Below are 19888 nucleotides of genomic sequence, written 5' to 3' on the forward strand. Positions count from 1 at the left end.
GATCTCATACAGCTGACTTTAAAGCAACATGCTCCCGTGGAAAGTTGTTTCTGTGCCTATTCCATAGCACTGGCTGCTGCCCGGATCTCCCCTGCCCGCCCTGGCCCGGCTCAGCTTAGTCAGCAAGTTCCAGTTCAACTTCTGCCTTTTGTTTTGTGCCTGTACCTGAGTTAGCTCCATTCCTCAGTAACCAGCTCTTCGTCAGAGGAAAGGCTTCCAGGATGCTGCCAGCAACTCATTGTCCATTTCCTGGGGAGATCTGCTTGCTTTTAAGTAGTTTGCCTGAAATCTTGACTATTCCAGTGCAGCTAAGGCTTCCTGTGTTGGTTGGCTTTCTTGGGATGAAGCTCCAGCCACCCCCATGCACTGTCTGCATTTAGTTCTGAGTCTGGAGAACAAATCTCTGCCGTAGGGTTTCACCATCACCGTGTTGTTGCTCCTCTGACATTGTGATGTGTGACCATCCTCAATGTGGCAACTGGTGTACAAACAGCTCCCCACTGTTTATTGCTGTTGGATTTTGAGGGGTGTGGAGACAGGAGCTGGGGCTGGAGCAAGCTACAGGGGTTGGATGTAGTAGTGTTGAAGGAACTCACATTTGGAGCCCTGTGGCTTGGCTGAGAGATGCTTCTGCCATGGCACATCCTCCTTGGTCCTTCCTCAAGTGCAGATCAGACCTTTATGATGTTCACAGCTCTTGAGTATGAAGGCAGTGGAAGGATCTTGGCATCCCAGGTGGAGGTGAGCTTGTTTGCATCCAAGTTCCTCAAGGTTTTCCTCTAGTAAAGCCTTGGCGTTCCCTGTTTGGCCAGGCTGGTTCTCTCTCCTGTGTCCTCAGAGGTGTGGTGTGGACTTCCCCAACAGAACATTGCTCATTCAGTCCCATTTTTTGAAAAAGAATAGAACAGATTATCTTTTCAGGGCCTGACTCTTGCTGGTTTTTCAGGAGCAGGTGGCAGCAGCTGGTGTGGCCGTGAATGAAGTGATACAGGAGAAGCTTGTGCAGAACTGACTGTAACTTCCTCTCTGCCTCTGAAGGATTTACCCTCCCTGAAAGGTTTCCATTTCATTAAATCCACCCATAGCAATGGAGCCTGAAAAAACCATGAACTCCCACCTCCAGCAGACTGGCTGGTGTTGGTGTTGTTTGGGTTTTTAACTGGGGAGAATGAGTCAGCCTGTCCTCAGAAAGCACCAGGACTACCAGTTTCCTTCACCACTTGACCACCAGTTTCCTGTTGCTCCCTTTTGTTTTTCTCTTTTTCCTTTTGTTGAAGCTTTTAGGGCCTGGGTGCACATTTGTGAGAGTGTCTGGATGTTTCCCACTACTGGGACTCTACTGAGTGTGTCCTCTCTGCTTATTTTTTTCAAAAAGAGGACCAGAAAGATGCAGAGATCAAGACCTTGTCGAAACCTCAACTTCCAGGGTTATAACTCTTAGCTGCTGGCCTTAGGGAGCTGTCAGGTCCTCAAATAAATCTTTGTTTATTTTACAGCACTTAAACTGTAGGAATTCACACAACTTGATTGCAGAGTTGCTTAAAGCAGAACAGAATAAAACATATTAACTGTTTTGGGGTAAAGCTTTAATGGTAGGTTAGGTCACAGAGGACTGATGACTATGAAGTTATGGCAAACTCATACCAAACTCTTGTGTTTGTTCTCTGGGATATGGCCATGGTGTCCCAGACCATGCTTTGCACTCCTATTTTTTTATTGCACATCCCTTTTTCCTAAAGAAAGGAATGCAGGGATGTGCAGGACTGCCAGAGCAGAGCATGGGTGCTGAAGACACATCTTTGTCTTGTCAGCATGTGGGAATATCTGCATGGAAAGCGGTGCTTTTGGGGATGGGGAACCATCCTGACTGAAGCTGGAGCAGATGGGACGCGCAGCCTGAACCAGCCCGTCTCGTTTATGCTTTATTAATTAGACATGTTATCAGAGTCATCTGTGTTTTCTTTCCTTTTCTCCTTTCCAAACCAGTTCTGCTGCTTCGCTGCCCGCAGAGGCTCTGATGAGGAGCCCAGTTTGAATCCCTGAGAGTTGCATGGCAGCACTTGTTCATTGTGGTCTGTGTTAGCAACATAAAAACTTTGGGGAGAGGACTCAGAGGAGTTTTGTGAGCTCTGGGGATCAGAATTTTGGAAGTTGATGGTACTGTCCTGGTAGCACATCCTCCCCCTGTGTATGGTCAGTGTTTGTAAGAATTTCCACCACGTGTGTTACTCACAGAAACACAGAATGGTTTGGGTTGGAAGGGATCTTAAAGATCAACTTGTTCCACCCCCTGCCATGGCAGGGACACTTTCCACTATCCCAGGGTGCTCCAAGCCCCATCCAGCCTGGCCTTGGACACGTGCAGGGATCCAGGGGCAGCCACAGCTTCTCTTGGCACCCTGTGCTGCTACTTTCTGTAGGATGCTTAAAAACTGACATGGATCAGGAAGGTAACTGGATAAACTCATGGAAGGAAAGTATAAAAATTCCTGGGTAGAAACAGTCCATGCTGAAGTGTTCAGGGGAGAAAATGGTACAGATTGGTGTGGGTCTGACCTTGCTTTCTAGACCTGCTGCTGATTGCTGTTGGAGTTACTGAATTAAGCAGATCTCAGATGGAGTCTGTCATGCCCACTGGAACAGTGTCAGGCTGCCCCTGTGCACACTCATTTTTAAGATTTGACTGGAAGAGAGAAAAGCCTTTTCAAGTGCTGGGGTGGGAGCCAGGAGTAGGGATTTTCTCAATTTCCCTTTGAACCTTTATCTCCCAGCAGGTTAACATCTGAGTCTTCAATGTCAGTGCCCTTTATCTGTATGTAAGGGTGAAGTGGATCATAAAACTCTTTGAGTGAACCCCTTGTAGTCGCAAGCTGCTCCAGTGGAGGTTCAGGTTGGTCATTAGGAGGAAATTCTTCATAGAAAAGGTGGTAAAACACTGGACTGGGCTGCCTAGGGAGGTGGTGGAGTCCCTGTCCCTGGAGGAGCTTAAAGAAAGACTGGATGTGACACTCAGTGCTCTGGTCTGGTTGACAGGGTGGTGATGGGTCACAGATTGGACTCAATTACCTTGGAGGTCCTTTAGAACCCGGGTGATTCTGTGTGTGCCCATCTCTGAGGTGGGAGATGGTGAAACAGGAGTTGGGCTCAATGATCCCTGGGTGGATCCCTCTGAGCTCAGGATATTCTGTGATTCTCTGAAACCCCATAAAGCCAACCTGAGTATCCTTTTCCGACACCTGGCTCTGTTTTATAGCCACCATTTGGTGAGGTGAAGGGAAGATCTGTTTTGTCTGATGCCCTTCCACGGAAAATTCCAACTCGCTGAAGGAGCAGCAGGATCATCCCTGCAACATGGCAGGGAAATGATTTTTAACGATGGGCTGGCTTGGATACTGCCCAGATCCCTTCTCTTACAGCAGGACAAGATGATGACCATGTCCAAGCTCTTCCCTGGCACACACACTCTGCATATGTTATCCTTGAAGTGCTTTTCCCAGGCGTGGCGTGTCTTTGTGCAGGCACAGCGTCTACCCTGCTAATAGGATGCTGGTGTCTTGTATCAGCGAGTTAATTGGGTCCCTCGGTGCTGGGATGTTTCCTGCTGCTGCATCCTCTTCCCAGAGCTACTCCTCCACCTCGGGAACTTCCCTGCTGATGAAGATGTGATGCTGAGCTCTCTGCCCTGCCTGGAGCCAGCGGAGGTTAAATCCCACATAAAGCTTTGGGATTGCTCGCAGCCTGGGGTGGGAGGGGGGGATGCACACACTGAGAGGTTGCTGGAGGGATTTTAATTGTGTTTATCGAGCTGGCTGTACACACAGCAGGAGGTTGCTGCTCCTCCAGAGCCTGGGAGCCAAAGGTGTATCGATCCCAGGGAGCTGTGGGACACAGGTACACGCTGGTGGAGATCTCAGCCGGGATGTTTCCAGCTGAGGATGAAATTTCTCTGTGTCTTGCACTTCCTCCTCAACTCGTGTCAAGCTGTAACGATTTTATAACCCAACTTTGTCAGCTGATTCCTTCCCAAAGCAAGAAGCCCTGTTGCTAGGAGTGGGGTGGGGGGGGGGAAAAAAACCTCAGGAATACTCATCTTCAGCGGTCCAACACTGCAGATAACATTGAGTCACTGCTGAAAGCCTCAAAGCAAAACAGATGTTCAGTTTCTAGTGACTAAGTAACTATTAAAGGTACCAGATGAGCAAAGTTTTAACTGAGGTATTTAATTTGTGGTTGGCGGCTGACACAAAGCATGAGCAAACAAGGTGCAATGCAGAAATGGTCTCCTGTATTACACATGCTGGTGTGTTTTCATAAAAACTTTTTAGTTCCATTTTTTTCCCATTTTTAAAATATGTCTTTCCGGCTTGATTCATTCTCTCTGTAGTTGTAACCTTTAGTTCTGGGTGGGAAGGCAATTATTTTGTGAGACATAAGACCAGTGGCAGGGTGAGTGGGCTCTTGTTGCTGCCTTTGTCATCTCGTTGTTTGACAAGTTACTTCTCCAGGAGTAGTTTGTGTCTCTGAAGTTGGGGATAATTACATGTGTTCTGAAAAATAAGGAAACTGGACTTAATTGTGCATCTTCTCAGCCTGACTTTTGAATTCATGAATGAGTAGAAAACTTGGAATGTGGCTGTCATGCAGCTGCTAGCCTTCGAGCAAGAGACAATTTTTGATGACTATATTCTTAAAAAAAAAAAATTAGGGTGAGGGCTGTGATCTCAGGATTCTGGGCTCGTTGGGCAGCCAACACTGGGAGCTTCTTGGGCTGCTGCTGGTGGAGGTGTTGGGTTCCCATTGCTTTGATCCCAGGTGAGAAACCTGCAGCACTGTCTGGCTGTGTGGAACAGAGGTGCTGAATCCCTCCTTGCCACTCAAACCTGAGCAGGTGATAAGATAAAAGGGAAGGAATTGTGTCCTGGTCCCTCTTCTCAGCATGGTGTGCAGCAGGAGTGCTTGTGGATTCCTCAGGTCCAATGAATACCTAACGTAAAACACATGAAAACTCTGAGAAGGAGGACCCTGATCAGAATTCCCTCCCTGGTAAGTCCATAAATCAGATCACTCTGTACTTTCTGGAGGAGTGACTCTCATTTTGGCTGCTCATCACCACGGGAAGCACAGAATGGACTGAGTTGCTTTCCCTGGGGTGTGGGAAGTGGATTTGTACTGCTAAGCCCACGTGGGAGCTGAAGCCAAGGCTCCATCCTGCCAGTCCTGCAGGATTTAGGGGTTTTTGACATGTTCTAGATGGTTTCTGTTAAGAAAAAGGCTTTTTGGATCTCTTCTGAGGGTGCCTCCCTTTGGCTGAGCACTTAATCTTCCACCCCACTTAAGGGAAGAGGGGCAGACACCAAACCCTGATGGCACTTTATTTCACTTAATTCTCCCTTTTAATTGTTCTTCCTTGGGCTTTTAACAGAGTCTCTGCCAAAATCAAGAAGCTAAAAATTAAAGTAATTATTGTGGTGATGGAAGCAATCAAAGAGGCCACCAGGCTCCTGGTCTGTGTGCTGTGGGGGAAGGAGCAGGCTGGGATTGAGCTCATCTCCTGGGACATGCTGAGCTCCAAGAGTTAATTTTGTTCCCGACTTCTCTGTCCATGAGTAATCCATTTGTGCTGGGAGGAAATGGCAAGTTCTTGCAGCGAGGACAGGCTTCACTGCTGGAGAAAATGATGCCTATTTATCATATGATGCTCTCTGTGCCTTTTTTTATTTGTCCTTCATCTGAACTAAGCTCTTTTGGTGATGAGCTTCCCTGTCTGACAGCAGATTTTGTAGAGGACTACGAATGTTTTTCTTTCCTGCATTTGCTGTTTCCCTGAAGTTCCTCACACAGCCCCAGGCACCAGTTTGTGCTCCTGGGAAAGAGCTGGACAGGAAAGGACCTGGGGGTCCTGCTGGACATCAAATTCACCCTGAAATGTACCCAAAAGGGACAGTGGTGGCCTGGGCTGTGTGAGACAAAACACTTCCAGCAGGTCCTGGGGGGATCCTGCCCTGTGCTCAGCACTGCTGAGGCCACACCTGGAGCTCTGGGCCCAGCTCTGCCTCCCCAGGACAAGAGGGACAGGGACAGACTGGGGAGAGCCCAGTGAGGCCACTGGAGCATCTCTGCTCTCAGGAAAGGCTGGGACAGCTGGGGCTGCTCAGCCTGGAGAAGAGAAGGCTCTGGGGGTCTCATCCCTGTCCATCAACACCTGCAGGGAGGCTGCAGAGGGACAGAGCCAGGCTCTGCCAGTGGTGGCCAGGGACAGGACAAGGGGCTGTGGGCACACCCTGCCCACAGGAGGGTCCCTGTGAACAGCAGGGAACACGTTCTGCTGGGAGGGTCACCAGCTGCTGGCACAGGCTGTCCAGGGGTGTTGTGGAGGCTCCATCTTTGAGGATATCCAGCATTTATCTGTCTACAGTCATGGGCAGCTGGCTCTGTGTGACCCTGCTGAGCAGGGAGTTGGACCAGACAGCCTCCAGAAGTTTCTTCTCACCTCCACCACTCTGTGATTCTGAGACACGGAGATCAAGGTCCTGGGGAGATGCAGGGCTGGGCTGAGCCCTCTGCAGGGGTGTGACCTGTGCACAAATGCAGCTGCGTTTGGCATCAAACAGCACTGTGTGATCACATCTCCTTTGCTGTAAGAATGTAAAATGGCTTAATAATTCTTCTCCTGCTGTTTTGGATTAATTTCTATCTTTATGCTGTGTGTTTTCTTTGCTTGCTTCCTCCTTTCACCTTCCCAGCTGCCTCCTCAAAGCAAACTTCCGTGACTCTTATTGTTCTGCTTGTTTTCATTCTCCTTCTTGGGTAAATGTTGTAATTTTTTTTAAGTGTAGTTTCCTAAAGCTCTGCAAAACGCTCTTTCCCTGCTGCATTTTAAAGTATTAGTTGAAAAAGAAAGGACAAGGAGCCTTAAATCAGGTGCATATCTTCCTTTATCTGCTTTTCTTTTAAAAAATGACTAAAGACACTGATAAATAATGCTAATTTTTGCTGCCATCTGTGAATGCAGGACCAAGCTGTTTCAGAGCAGCATTTTTAGTGCTTTATCTGTTCAGGATGGGGAAGGAAAAAGTCTCTTTGCTTTAGCAGCAATAACCTATCTCCCACAAGTTGTAGTCTGTGCTCCCATCTACCACTAAAACCCAAAGCAAACAAAGATTCCTGCAGAGACAGGAAACCTTTTGGGTGTAATTACTGGGAGGTCTTTGCTTTCACGATTTTTGGGTTCACCCAGAAAGGCAGCAGAGCAGGGCTGCGGTTCACTGGGGTGGATTTATGATGAGCTCTCACTCCTTCTCCAAACGTGGATGTTTTTGGCAGCTCTGGGAGTTTGAAACACCCTCTGCCAGAGTCTCCTGGCCACGCTGAGTGAAAATGTCCCGCAGAGGGAAGGGGCCGGTGCATGGAGGCACAGCTGAGCTACGCCCTGACGACAGCCCTGCCTCCTGGCTCCTTTATTTTGGCCTCGAGCCTTGGTTTACATAATCCTGCCTGATCCCTCATCTTCTGCATGGATCAGCCTTAGACCCTCCAGTTTGACCAGATCAAACTGGGAAGCAGGTCTCTCTCACCATCTGAGCCAAGAAGTGCTGGTGTTAGTGGAATCAGGTGGCTTTGGCTGTATCAGAAGACTTCACCCGTTCCAGGACTTGATTTTGGGGCTCCTTTGGAGGCTGAAAAAAAAGAAATCAAACCTTGAACATGGTCTGGAGAGCTGTGGAACAGGTCTGGCTCCTGGAGCCTGTGTATTGAATAGGTGCAACCCTACATGGGGGAGGTCTCACCTGTGGAGTCCGTGTGGCTTTTTCTCATGTTTTTATCTTTGGGTTGTGTGAGTTTCCCAAACCAGAACTGGACTGTGATTTAGGATCAGTTTCCCAAACCAGAACTGGACTGTGATTTAGGATCAGTTTCCCAAACCAGAACTGGACTGTGATTTAGGATCAGTTTCCCAAACCAGAACTGGACTGTGATTTAGGATCAGTTTCCCAAACCAGAACTGGACTGTGATTTAGGATCAGTTTCCCAAACCAGAACTGGACTGTGATTTAGGATCAGTTTCCCAAACCAGAACTGGACTGTGATTTAGGATCAGTTTCCCAAACCAGAACTGGACTGTGATTTAGGATCAGTTTCCCAAACCAGAACTGGACTGTGATTTAGGATCAGTTTCCCAAACCAGAACTGGACTGTGATTTAGGATCAGTTTCCCAAGCCAGAACTGGACTGTGATTTAGGATCAGTTTCCCAAACCAGAACTGGACTGTGATTTAGGATCAGTTTCCCAAACCAGAACTGGACTGTGATTTAGGATCAGTTTCCCAAACCAGAACTGGACTGTGATTTAGGATCAGTTTCCCAAACCAGAACTGGACTGTGATTTAGGATCAGTTTCCCAAACCAGAACTGGACTGTGATTTAGGATCAGTTTCCCAAACCAGAACTGGACTGTGATTTAGGATCAGTTTCCCAAACCAGAACTGGACTGTGATTTAAGATCAGTTTTCCAAACCAGAATTGGACTGTGATTTAGGATCAGTTTCCCAAACCAGAACTGGACTGTGATTTAGGATCAGTTTCCCAAACCAGAATTGGACTGTGATTTAGGATCAAGTCTTTAGGGAAGCTTGTCAAGGCGATGTGTAATAGCATAATAAAACCCTAACTGCTTCACTTTAATGTGTCAAATGACTCATTTACAGTGTCATCTGGGAGAGATGAGGCTCTATGAGATAAGTAAGACTTGCATGGGGAGGGAATATTGAGTAATGGACCCACAGCTATAATTGGAGGAGGAATAGATCTTCCATTTCAGATCTGAGGAAGTGGTTTATCTGCCCAGTCTGTAAGTGAATGATTCTTCTCTCAACTTCCTCCACATATTCCCCACTTCCTCTGTGTAATATTTCTGTTATTTATAACTGCTGCATTGAATCCTAGAGGCAGATGCTGCCTGCATTTCTGTATTATATAGAAGTTGAGGTCCAACAGGTCAGTGGATAGTCCTGACCTTCTGGGAGCAAAGAATTTATATGGAAGCAGGGTAAACATTTATGTCCCTATAACTAACCCCCTTTTCTCTATATTTATCATGTCTGAATATAGAGCAGCCCTGTCCATCTCTTCCCATCCCACAGGAAGCCAGGGAAGTGGCAGACAGACATACAAAGGATTATTATATTTGATCAGGCTTGGAAATGGGCTAGAGATAAAGCCCTTGGTGTTTACTGGACCATTAAACATTTATTATCATCTCTCCAGCGTGCTGGTGGTGCTGTAAATAACAGCTGTGACAAAAGAGTGGGGTCAGCAGTTGCCTTTTGCACTGATGTTTGTAAATGCAGAAGCAGGTCCTGTGATTTTTAACAGCTCGGTTGGGGGGAGCATCTGCCCAGATGCCGTGGAGGAAAGGGGCAGATGAGCCAGCAGGCCAGAGCTCCTCTTTATCACAAGGAAACGCTGAAATCTTAGGAAGTGGGAGAATTTAAACAACAATGAAAAAAAGATTAGGGCCAGAGTTAGGAGTTAATTTATCCCTGCCCTTCCTAACAAAAATACTTAATGCGCTTGGATCGGAACAGCTTTTGGATCTGGATTTAATTAGGTGGAAGGAGGTTTGGGCCTCTCTCCCCCAGCTCAGCCACGCTCCATGAGGCATTTCCATCATCAGACTTTTATTTCCCTTTCCCTCCCTTCCCAGGTTTTTGCAGGGAGAGGAGAAGCGTCGCCGCAGGGCTGGAACTCGGCTCACGGGGCCTGAGCTGCAGCACCTGGTCGGATGATGGGGCTTTTGAAAGGGGGAATATGAAGGGATTACTCTATTGCTGGGAGGCCACAGCCTGGTGATTCCTACCACAGGCAATCCCTCTGAAGTCAATGAGATTGGAAAGCGTGTAAATCAGTATGGAATTCAGCATTTTCCTGGAAAAGTGAGGGGGATATTTGTTTTACTTGCATAGAAATTATTTCTAATAAGGCTCCACAGACACGACTGATCCTTCTCATCACACTCCTTCCAGTCCCAGAGTCGGTCTCGCTGCCCTCTCATTTTTCAATAATTTTGCAAAAAAAAAACTTCCTGCGTGGGAATTCTCTGTGGTTGTGAAGCATTGCTGGGAATGACTCAGGCAGGAGCGAGTCCTCGTGCGCTCAGGACCTGCGGTGTGAACGGAGAAAGGAGACAGGCTTGTTTTCACACTCTCTCATTTTGTGTCTCTGACATGTTTCTGTTCCACCATTCAGATGTCACCGGGCTGAGGGATAATTAGAGGGAGCCTGATGCTGCAGAGCCGGATTGGGAATCCACATTGCCCTGAGCAGGCTGGGTTATTGTTGGGGAATCCGAAGCGGTGGAGTGGGTGTCCAGGGAGAAGATGCTCTGCTGCTCCTTCCCTGTGCCTGCAGGATGTGCCTCCTTTCTCCAACTTAAAATAAATCCATAGAAACACAGAATGGTTTGGGTTGGAAGGGACCTTCAAGAGCGTTTAATTCCAAGATGAGTGGCAGGGACACCTTCCACTAAACCAGGTTGCTCCAATCCCCATCCAGCCTGGTCTTGGACATTTCCAGGATGCTGGATGTAAGGGCAGTCTCTATCCCCTTCACCAAATTGTTTAAGGGATACCTGGAAGCTGCTGTTGGAGCTCTTGGGCATCGGTTCTGCTGCTGCCTTTGCTGTGGGTGGCTGGTTTGGGTGCTCATTCTGTATGAGCCTTTAATGCCCTAATAAAGCTTTAGACCAAAGAGCATCAGCTTTTCTCTTGCTCCACTGAGGAGAACATTTAATTTTGCCAGATGTTGCCACAGCACAGGAGGTTTCAGCTGTTTTAGACTCACCTTCCCTAAAGAAATGCACCTTGCCTGTTTTTGCTTTGGAAGCATGTGGAAGATGCTTCCAGCTTGAGTTGAAAATGAGATTTAAAACTGGAGGAGTCCTACAGAAAGTAACTGAGGAGCCAAATATATACAACTGAATAACTGAGGAGAGAACCTGGTCCCGTGAAGCTGGTTGCCAAGGGAGTAATTCACTTGTCTCTCCCCCAGCCTGATGGAATATTGTTTTCCTCTCCTCCTTGCCAGCATACCCACAGCTCCAGAGGAGCCACTCTCACTCCTGTAGATGCTTTAACTGATACATTCCTAATTCCACCTTGGGGCTGTTTTCATGAGCAGAGGAGCCTTTGAAGGCACCTTCCTCTGTTCCAGGTCTCCAGAAGGGTTTGTGCTGTCCAGAGGTTTGTCCTCTCTTCCCACTGGTGCTGGCTGGCCTGATGAGTACCTGGCTCCTGCCCACAAACTTGCACTTTCCTCCCCAAAAAATAAAGGCATTTTTAAGGCAGTAGATTTAAATGTAAAATCCAGCACAAAAGATCTTTCCAGCTTCAGGCCAAGTGGTGTTTGATCTTTTTTGTCCTCTCTGCAGAACAGAACAATGTAAGACTAAATTTTTGTTGTTGTTCATTAGCTGCTGGTGTATTAACAAGCCGTGTAAAGCTGGGTTATTCCCTGAAATATGAGCTGTGCTCTTCAGTCTTCTCCTTGACCATCTCCATGTCTTCTGCAAGGTGTTTTTTCTCCATCTGAGCTTGGAATAGTTGGATAAACTTATTTTATATGGAGACTCCATTAGTGGCTGGTACAATCCCAGTCATCCACAACAGAACCCAAGCATTTGGGGCAGAAAAAGGCTGTTTGTTTAACGTGGCTGATCCATGTGAAAGGACTCACTCATTTTGGCACAAGCAACTCACTGGGTGTTCCTCTCTTCCAGGGTGTATTGAGAATAATCATCAGCCTTAACAAGGATTGATTGTGTGCTCCTCATCCTCATCCTCATCCTCCTGGTTTGGTATTAACCGGAAAAAGCTTTGGCCGTCGCGTTGGGGAGGCGAAGAGGTGAAAGAACGTCCCTTTCAAGGTACAGTAGAGGCATGGATGAGGTGTTTGGGGCGTGGAGCTGGTGCTGGTGTAGCTTTTGGAGGTTCCAGGGTGTACAGCTTCCTCATGGATTGACATCTCTCGATCCTACACGGAGAAATCTGCACTCTGTCGTTCCCTTCTTCAGTCCTAATGAGCGCAGTCTTCTTAGACCAGAGGTGTTGGCTTTGTTTTGGTGCTAACTTGGATAAATCCAGTGTTTTCTCTTCATTTACTTTAAGGAATCTTTCATTTTTGAAACTTTTGGGTTGTGTCAGGAGTAGAGTTTGGGCATTAATATTTTGAAGATAATTTTTCTTAAGTTTCTTTTTCTCATTAGACTAAAGTATATTGAATTAGTATGAGACTGTGATATATTCTTACCTTGGTGCAGATGGGCACAGAGTTCTTGCATGAGTGATTTATAAAGGAGGGGAAAAGAAAAATCCCTTTTTCCTTTTGAGGAAAGGAAGGCTGTGGAGTAAGAAGGAAGGTTCCAGATTAAGAAGCGTTACTCAGGACATTGGTGAATTAAAACCCAATCTCATCCATCAGGGAGAGTTTGTGGGAAGTTTTTCTGGTCAAAGTTCTTCCCGTGGTCTGACCTGTGGAAAAGATTGAGGAATGCTTTTAAAAATTAAAAATAAAAACCCTACTGTAAGATTTCTTGTTGGGTGTTTCGAAGGACTGGTTCCAACCCAAGTGGGTTCAGTGCTGGGATGGAGTAGCAAAGGGTGATGTGCATGTGAAATCTGGGGTTTTGTACAAACAAGGTCTTTTCCTAAAGCATTTCTTGTTACTGTAGCTTTCACAGGTTCACCCTGTGTGGAGAAGTAGTTTGTATTTGTGGTTTGATATTTCCTTAAAGCCTCCACACAAGGTCCTGCCGACACTGCCTGCTTCACAAACTTAACCAATTTATGGTTTCGTATAAAAATTCTTTGAACTCATTGCAAATCTGATTTGATACCTCAGTGCCAAAATGAAGCCAATCCTAACTTTAGGGTTGACTAAATCCTTCCCTTGGAATCTGTGTGCTATTTAGCAGCGAGTTTCAGATCTGTTTGTGTGTGTTCCTCTCTGTACTTAAGTGAATTTCATGTTGTGTTTTGCTACTTGTATTTTTAAGTTGGTTTGTTTTGGTTTTTTTTTTCCTCACTTTTTGATTTGGGGAAAACTCCTGTTGAGGTCAACAGCTGAATGAATCCCAGTAATTAAGGTTGTCCTGTGCAGGGCCAGGAGTTGGGTTTGGGTGATCCTTGTGGGTCCCTTCCAGCGCAGGGTATTCCATGATTATAATTTACTGAGAAGTGGCCAGCTGTCCTAGGAGAAAGAGTTTGTCTTTGGTCCCTGCTTTCTCCACAGCTGATCCCAGAAAAGGATTAAATTCAATGAGACTGAAGTCTCAGAAGTAATTAATATATGATGCTCAGCATAAATATTAATAGATTAAATTCCATTTATTTTTTTAAGTTCTTGCTAGTATAAGAAAAGGATTTTTTTAGAGAAGCAAGAGCTTGGATGTGCCTGTCAGGATTTTTGAGCTGTTTGGGGTTGGAATTCAGTGTCCAGCTGGAATCCTGAAGCTGCTGGGATTGGCAGGATGTGCCTGGAGCCATGTGAGGAGGAGTGGCCATGGACTGACCACTGTGGCCACTGCTGGGACTGGCCAGGTGAAATGGTCCCAACAGAATTTCTTGGTTTGTCTTGCATGATGAAGCCCCATGTGGATGTGACTCTGTTGGCTGAAGTGAAATAGTCCCACAGCACCTTCCTTTGAAAATTTGGATTAAAACAGCAGCTCATTAAACAGAGTCCTTTTGGAATTATACAGCAAAGTCCACACTGAGGTCATGGGGCTTGTTCAGCTGCCTCAGGTAGTGTGGGATTCTAGGTGGGATTCAGAGATGGAGTGTCAGGGGTGTCCATCATTCCCAGAGCCTCTTGACTCCTGTGGGCTACTGGAAAGACATTTTGGGCTGAGTGGTTTTTCTCTCTCTAGAACAGGGGTTATGAAACAGCTGATGGGAGCTGGAAGGGCTTGTGCAGCCATTTCTGCTTGTTTCATTATCCATCACTTCCTGATTGGTGTCACAGGGCCACAGCATTCAGATTCAGATTATGTGGGGGAAAAGTGATGCATGAAGCCTCTACAAAGCTGCCCACTCAGATTTCTGGGCTTTGTTTGCACGGGTCACATTCACTTGTCACAAGTTACTGTCTTCATTTTGTCAGCTATTTCAGCAACATTCACACATTTATTCCAGCTCAGGCATAGTAGTAGTAATGCTGGCAGAGCAGGGAGCCTGTGTTTGCAGAGCACAGGTGAGAAGACTTCTGAAATGTTGATTATATCCTAAAAGGTTCTTGTGCAATTGGAAACCTCGAGATCCTGGACATCAGAGTGTTCCCAGGTGTGATGGCACCTCTGAGTAGAGATCATGGTGGTCTCAAATCAAAATTGGCTTAAAATGCATTACTGGAGGAGAGGAAGGAGGGTGGGAGGTAGGAACAGACCCACAAACAGGTGCTCTCTGTCCCAGAGGGTAAGAGTGGGAGCTGGAGAATATTTGGTTGGAAAGGTTCTTCAAAGCTCTTCCATGGGCAGGGACATCTTCAACCCCTTGGCCTTGGACACTTGCAGGGATCCAGGGGCAGCCACAGCTGCTCTGGGCACCCTGTGCCAGGGCCTCACCACCCTCATAGTCAAAAAATTCCTTCTAAAATCTGGGTACACACAGATCTTTCCATCGTAATTATTTTCATGATCCCAGCAGGTTTACAGGAAAGGTAGCAGGGAATCGTTCCTGATGCCATGTAAAACCTGGAATGGGAATGTGGGCAGGATCATCCTCTCCAGGTCCTTAGACCACCAGCCCTGCCTTAGGCTCACAGAAATAGTTTTGTTTAGGAACATCAAGGGCCTTGTTCAGAAATGCTGGAATTTCTGTTGAAATTCAGCTTTCAAAATCCGCAGAGAAGCCACCTCTGCTCCCAGCAGCGGGTCGGAAGCTGGGTTTTTTGGGATTGCTGCCAAGAAACATTTCTTGGAAACCCTTCTGTGTGCAGTGTGAACAGCAGGACAGGAGGTCTGGGTTTGAACTCTGGATGATAAAACCAGGGAGGTTTTGGCAGGGCTGTGTTCAGATGCCTCATTCTTGGCCTTTCTCCTTGGGGTGTACGGGCAAACCCCTGCCTGGGCTGGCTCAGAAACTTCCATCTGACTTTGTAGCAAAGCTGAATTTTCCATTGACTAGGAAAGGTTTTCAGATTGAAACAGCTCTCTAATTTTTTGGATGGATTTCTCCAACCCATTGACTACACCCAATCTGTATTTTTTGAATGAAACTAGTGGTGAACATTTGCTGCAGGGGCAAGAATTTTCATAAAATCATGGAATGGCCTGGATTGGAAGGGACCTTAGACACCATCTGCTTCCAACACAGGGACATCCTCCACTAGGTCAGGTTGCTCCAAGCCCCATCCAGTCTGGGAATTCCCTGAAATCACCCCTTGATTTTATGATTCTTTGAAAATGGATGAAGCTGTAGCTTGGAGTATCAATTACTCTTTAACCCAGGTCAAACTTTACACTTTTTTTTTCTGTACAGGTTCCCCATTGCTCTCTCTGAATCCCTTCTTTCTATTTTTTTGGAAAACTATAAAATTTATGTGGAGAAGGAAGGAAAATCTTTTTTTTATTGCAAGGGCCAGGTCAGCATCTTTTTTTAAAATCCCTGTGAGAGCAATTTATCAGAAAACCTTGTGGGAAGCACAGAGCTTATCACCAGCAGGAACAGAAATCTTTTTATCAGTGACTTTACAGGATAAGAAGGAGAATTTCCCAAAGGATGGGCTTCTTCCCTAAGTTTCATTCTCCAAGGAGGCCCTGAGAAAAGCAGATCCACTGGGAAGTTGGTAGCTCCAGACATGTAGGTGCATGCACTGGTGTGCATTCTCACCTGTAGGTACACAGAGAGCTTTCCCAAATTGCCCAGAACCTGAGAAAATGGAGATAAAATCAAAAAGGCAATTGCAGTTAATTATGCTTTCAAGGCAACTGGAGATTGGGTGGAATCCTGTGGGATTTCTGAGGCCTCCCAGTGCAATTTCAGGTTCAGTGTTGGCAGGAAGGTTTGGTGTCTGTGGCTGGAGATGTCTCAGTTGTGACTGTCACCTCTGGCTGTTGGCACAGATGTCACCACCAAAACACAGGTGGTGTCTCATGGCAAATTCTTCATAGAAATTTTGAGTTTTGATTAAAAAAAAAAAAATAAATGAAAAGCATTTTGTGCGTGACTGAACTTTGTTGTTCTTTTTCCACCTACATACTTCCCCATTTCTTCCCATCCCCACCAAAACCTGGCCTGAATTTTGTGGTTTGGGTGATGGGAGAAAGCCACATTCCAAGAAATCTTGGATATCTCTTTGTTTTGTAGAGGAATCAGGATGTGACCAAAGAAGTGCCAGATGTGGAATGTTCAGGGGGTTGCAGGTGAGCTGGTGTGGAGTAACAGGTGTAGAAATCCATCATGACAATTAAATATCTTATTTTTCTATGATGTGAGCTTGGAAAATTAAAGGAAGAGCCTAACTTTTAACTGCAGAAGAAGCAAAGTCTTGAGAGATTCAACAGTGGGAGTCACAAAATACATAGAGCTGTATGGGACAGTATTTCTTGCTGTGCCCTTCTGATCCTGCATGAATTTTGGTCAAAAAATGCTCTGCTAACTTCAGAATTTTACTTGACCCAACCTCTGGGCCTCCAAACACATTGTAACCATGTCCCCTCAAACTCCTTATTACCTGAAATTGCAGTTTTTGGGAGGTCCATGTGAGTATTTGTTCAGGTCTAGACTTCACCAGTAGCAGAAACACGTGATGTTTTTAAAAAGATAACACAAACTTGTTTTTATTCCCTTAAGATGGCAAACCTCTCTTCAAAGAGTCATGAATTAAACAAGACAGTGCCTCACAGCGGGTATTAAGGAAAAAATAATAATTAAAAAAAAAGCCTTTGGAATGGTCTTTCCCTCTGGCATCTTCACTCAGGTTCTGCAATCTGTAATTCAGAGGAGGTTTTGTGGGAAGGGGAGGCGAGATGCAGGAGCTGATACGACTTCCCCAAGGGTGAGAACTTTGAGAGCAGGGACCTGAGCATTAATCTCTGTAATTCCAGCTCAGCACTTCGCTGTGAGATCATTACTTTGTGTGATTAATCTGTGCAATGCCTCCAAAGCCTCTAAAACCATAATGCTGCACATGTATTCAGGAATGTTGCTGTCAGTTGGAGAATTTGGGGGTTTCTCACCATCCCTGACACCTTTTTGCTTCAACTTTGAATACAGGGAAGCATTCCCTGGCCTTGGTTGGTCTTGCTCTGTTCTAATCATCAGGGCTGATGTAGTCTTTTTTGAGGAATACTGTTTTCAACAGGGACAAAGAGTTTTCAGTGCAAAAATCAGCTGAAATGCATTTGATAAGTACAGGTATTTATTAACTTATTAACTGCAGCCATGACAGCATCATTCATAGTTTTCTTGCAATGATAAGTGACATGTTGTGATCTTAAAACTCATTTCTTAAAAGACAGGACAGGAGCAACAGGACACAGTTTGTGTTTATAGGCCCCTCCATCATAAATAACCTTCAGAACCTCTGAGCATTTGAGAAACTTCAGAATCTTCAAATCTTGCAAATTCTGTGAAAACTGAGAGTAGCAGCGGGAGGGGGTTGAGTGGAGAGACCTTGAGAATTCCCGGACTTGATGCAAATTCTGCACTTTAAATTCATTTCTTAGGCAATCCGTGTCTGATTTTTAGGATGTTGCCAACTCCTCAGCTGAGGTCATGGTATTACCAAAGGCTGGAGTGTGATGCTGGGCTGTCACTTCGCCCTTCCGCTGCGTTAACCCCAATTTTATGTAGGATGACTTCATCCCCCTTCTCTCAGAGGCACGTGCTGCCTCTTTCACATTAGCAGATTTACCAGCAGCACCTCACACATCTCAAACTCTTTGTGAATCTCCTCGGCGCCCAGAGCCCTGGGAGTATCTGATGCATCACGTTGCAAAGTGTGAAATTGAAGATTCAGCCCCACTTTGATGCTTTGGCTCTGTGAGCAGCAGAACTAATGTGGCTCAGCATACTAATGAGGGAGGTATTTATTGTTCAGGGTCTGGCTGGTGTTGAGCTTCACCCTTGAAAAATTCCTGAGGGGATGGTCTTCCTCCTGGGATGGGCCTCGTGGAGTCCTTGGCAAACAACTGGCATGGCAGTGGCAGGGGAAAAAACCCAGCTTTCAAGGAAACAGCCCCAAAATTAAACCCTCTAAATAGTTTATAAAAGGTCTTAAGGAAGGAGGAGGGATTGAAGTGGAAATAATTTCTTTTCATGGAGAGAAAGTGAGGATGAAACTAAGGAGGGGCCTAAACCCACTGATTGAGATGCCAACAGCTTTCAGCATCACTGGGGACATCAAAAATGTTGTTTTCATTCTGGAGAAGCTCTTCTCCAGAACTGTCTATTTGGGTCACTGACATTTGTTCATTTTAATTGGAAAGGAACCAAAACAACTGAAAGTGTTGCTTTTAACCTTATCTGGGCTTGGTGGAAAAGCTCTTAGAACTTAAAGCTGGTGGTGGTAGTACCTGGAAATACTGACAGGAGAAGGCTTCATTGAGATAAAACCCCTTTATGAAGACAGGACTTCAGAATTCTGTGTGTTTGTCAGGTGCCACTTCCTTAGGGATTTGCTGGGAGAGAGGAATCCACTCCTCAGATTTGTCATCTGGGCAGTTTAAATTCTCTAGGAAGGAGTGGGGGTTACTTGGGAGAAGTTTGCTTGCAAGGATGGTTTCCACCAGGAGGGGAGAATGCCACGGACTGAGGGCTCGTGCATGAGGGTGGTTTCTGGGAATTGAGAGATTTCAATTTGATTGAAAGCTGGCCAGGTTGGAACCCCAAACCTCTGAATTATGTGTAATATAATAGCTGAGTTAATGAAAAATCACAGAATCATTTGAGTTGGAAGAGATCTCCAAGATCATTGAGTCTAACCTGTGAGCCATCCCCACCTTGTCACCCAGCCCAGAGCACTGAGTGCCATGTGCAGTCATTCCTTGGACACCTCCAAGGGCAGCCACCTACAATGCTTAACAACCATTTCCATGAAGAAATTCCTTAAAATGAATATTTTCTTCTCTTCTGAATATCTGTCCTCCTGACTCAGCTGGAGGGCCTCCAAAAACCAAGGTGATTTTGGTTTAGGTTCCCTTAGCAATGAAGTGTGCATCAAAAATCACAAACACACAAATTCTGCTTGATTTGCTTGTCTTCTCCACATCCAGCTTTTATATCCCTGGGATGATCTTGATTTATTTCCACCAAGAAAATTAAATTCCTTCTGAACTACACAGTCCAGAGGGGTGACACGGTGTTGCTTGGGGAACCCAAAGAGTTTTAGGAGCCTGATTGGAAATTCCAACAAAACCAGGATTGTTGGTGACCAACTTCCAATCGAAATCCTCCAGGAGCACAATGCACTACAATTATAGCAGCTTTCCCGGGTCAGGAAACAAGCCCAGCACTGCTGTATTCCTGTGTGTGATATTTCTGACACACAATGTTATCTTGGGGATTGTTACGTTGGCTTTTATGTGGCGCGGGGAGGGTGGGGCGGAGGTTAATTGGTCATGTTAATGGTTTTCATGTTCCTAATTTAGGCTCTCAGTGCTGTCCTCGGGTTCAGAGTGAGTTAGGGGAATTATTCATTCTATTGTGGCGCTGTCACATCTGTGGTGTGGGGAGATGGCTCCAGCTACAGCCCAGATCACTGAAAAAAAAAAAGCTCATTCAGTCAAGTTTTGGGGTTTTTTCTTTGCTTATACCATGTTGGAAAGTCCAGAGAATCCTAATGGATGAACTTACTCTGAAACCTGTCTGGACAGACCTACACCCAGCTGGGCATC

General features: G+C 45.9%; 1 protein-coding gene across 2 annotated transcripts in view; it reads left to right on the forward strand.

Annotated features, from left to right (window-relative positions):
* The window catches only part of PTPRA (protein tyrosine phosphatase receptor type A), a 114639-nt gene that overhangs the window by 15555 nt on the left and 79196 nt on the right, over positions 1-19888 (forward strand). For both annotated transcript variants that reach the window (XM_058838378.1, XM_058838377.1), the window contains exon 2: positions 11774-11920. The gene's annotated coding sequence lies outside the window, so the exon portion shown is untranslated. The remainder of the gene's footprint in view (positions 1-11773; positions 11921-19888) is intronic.

Source organism: Poecile atricapillus, chromosome 4, assembly GCF_030490865.1.
Source record: "Poecile atricapillus isolate bPoeAtr1 chromosome 4, bPoeAtr1.hap1, whole genome shotgun sequence".
NCBI classification, from domain to species: Eukaryota; Metazoa; Chordata; class Aves; order Passeriformes; family Paridae; genus Poecile; species Poecile atricapillus.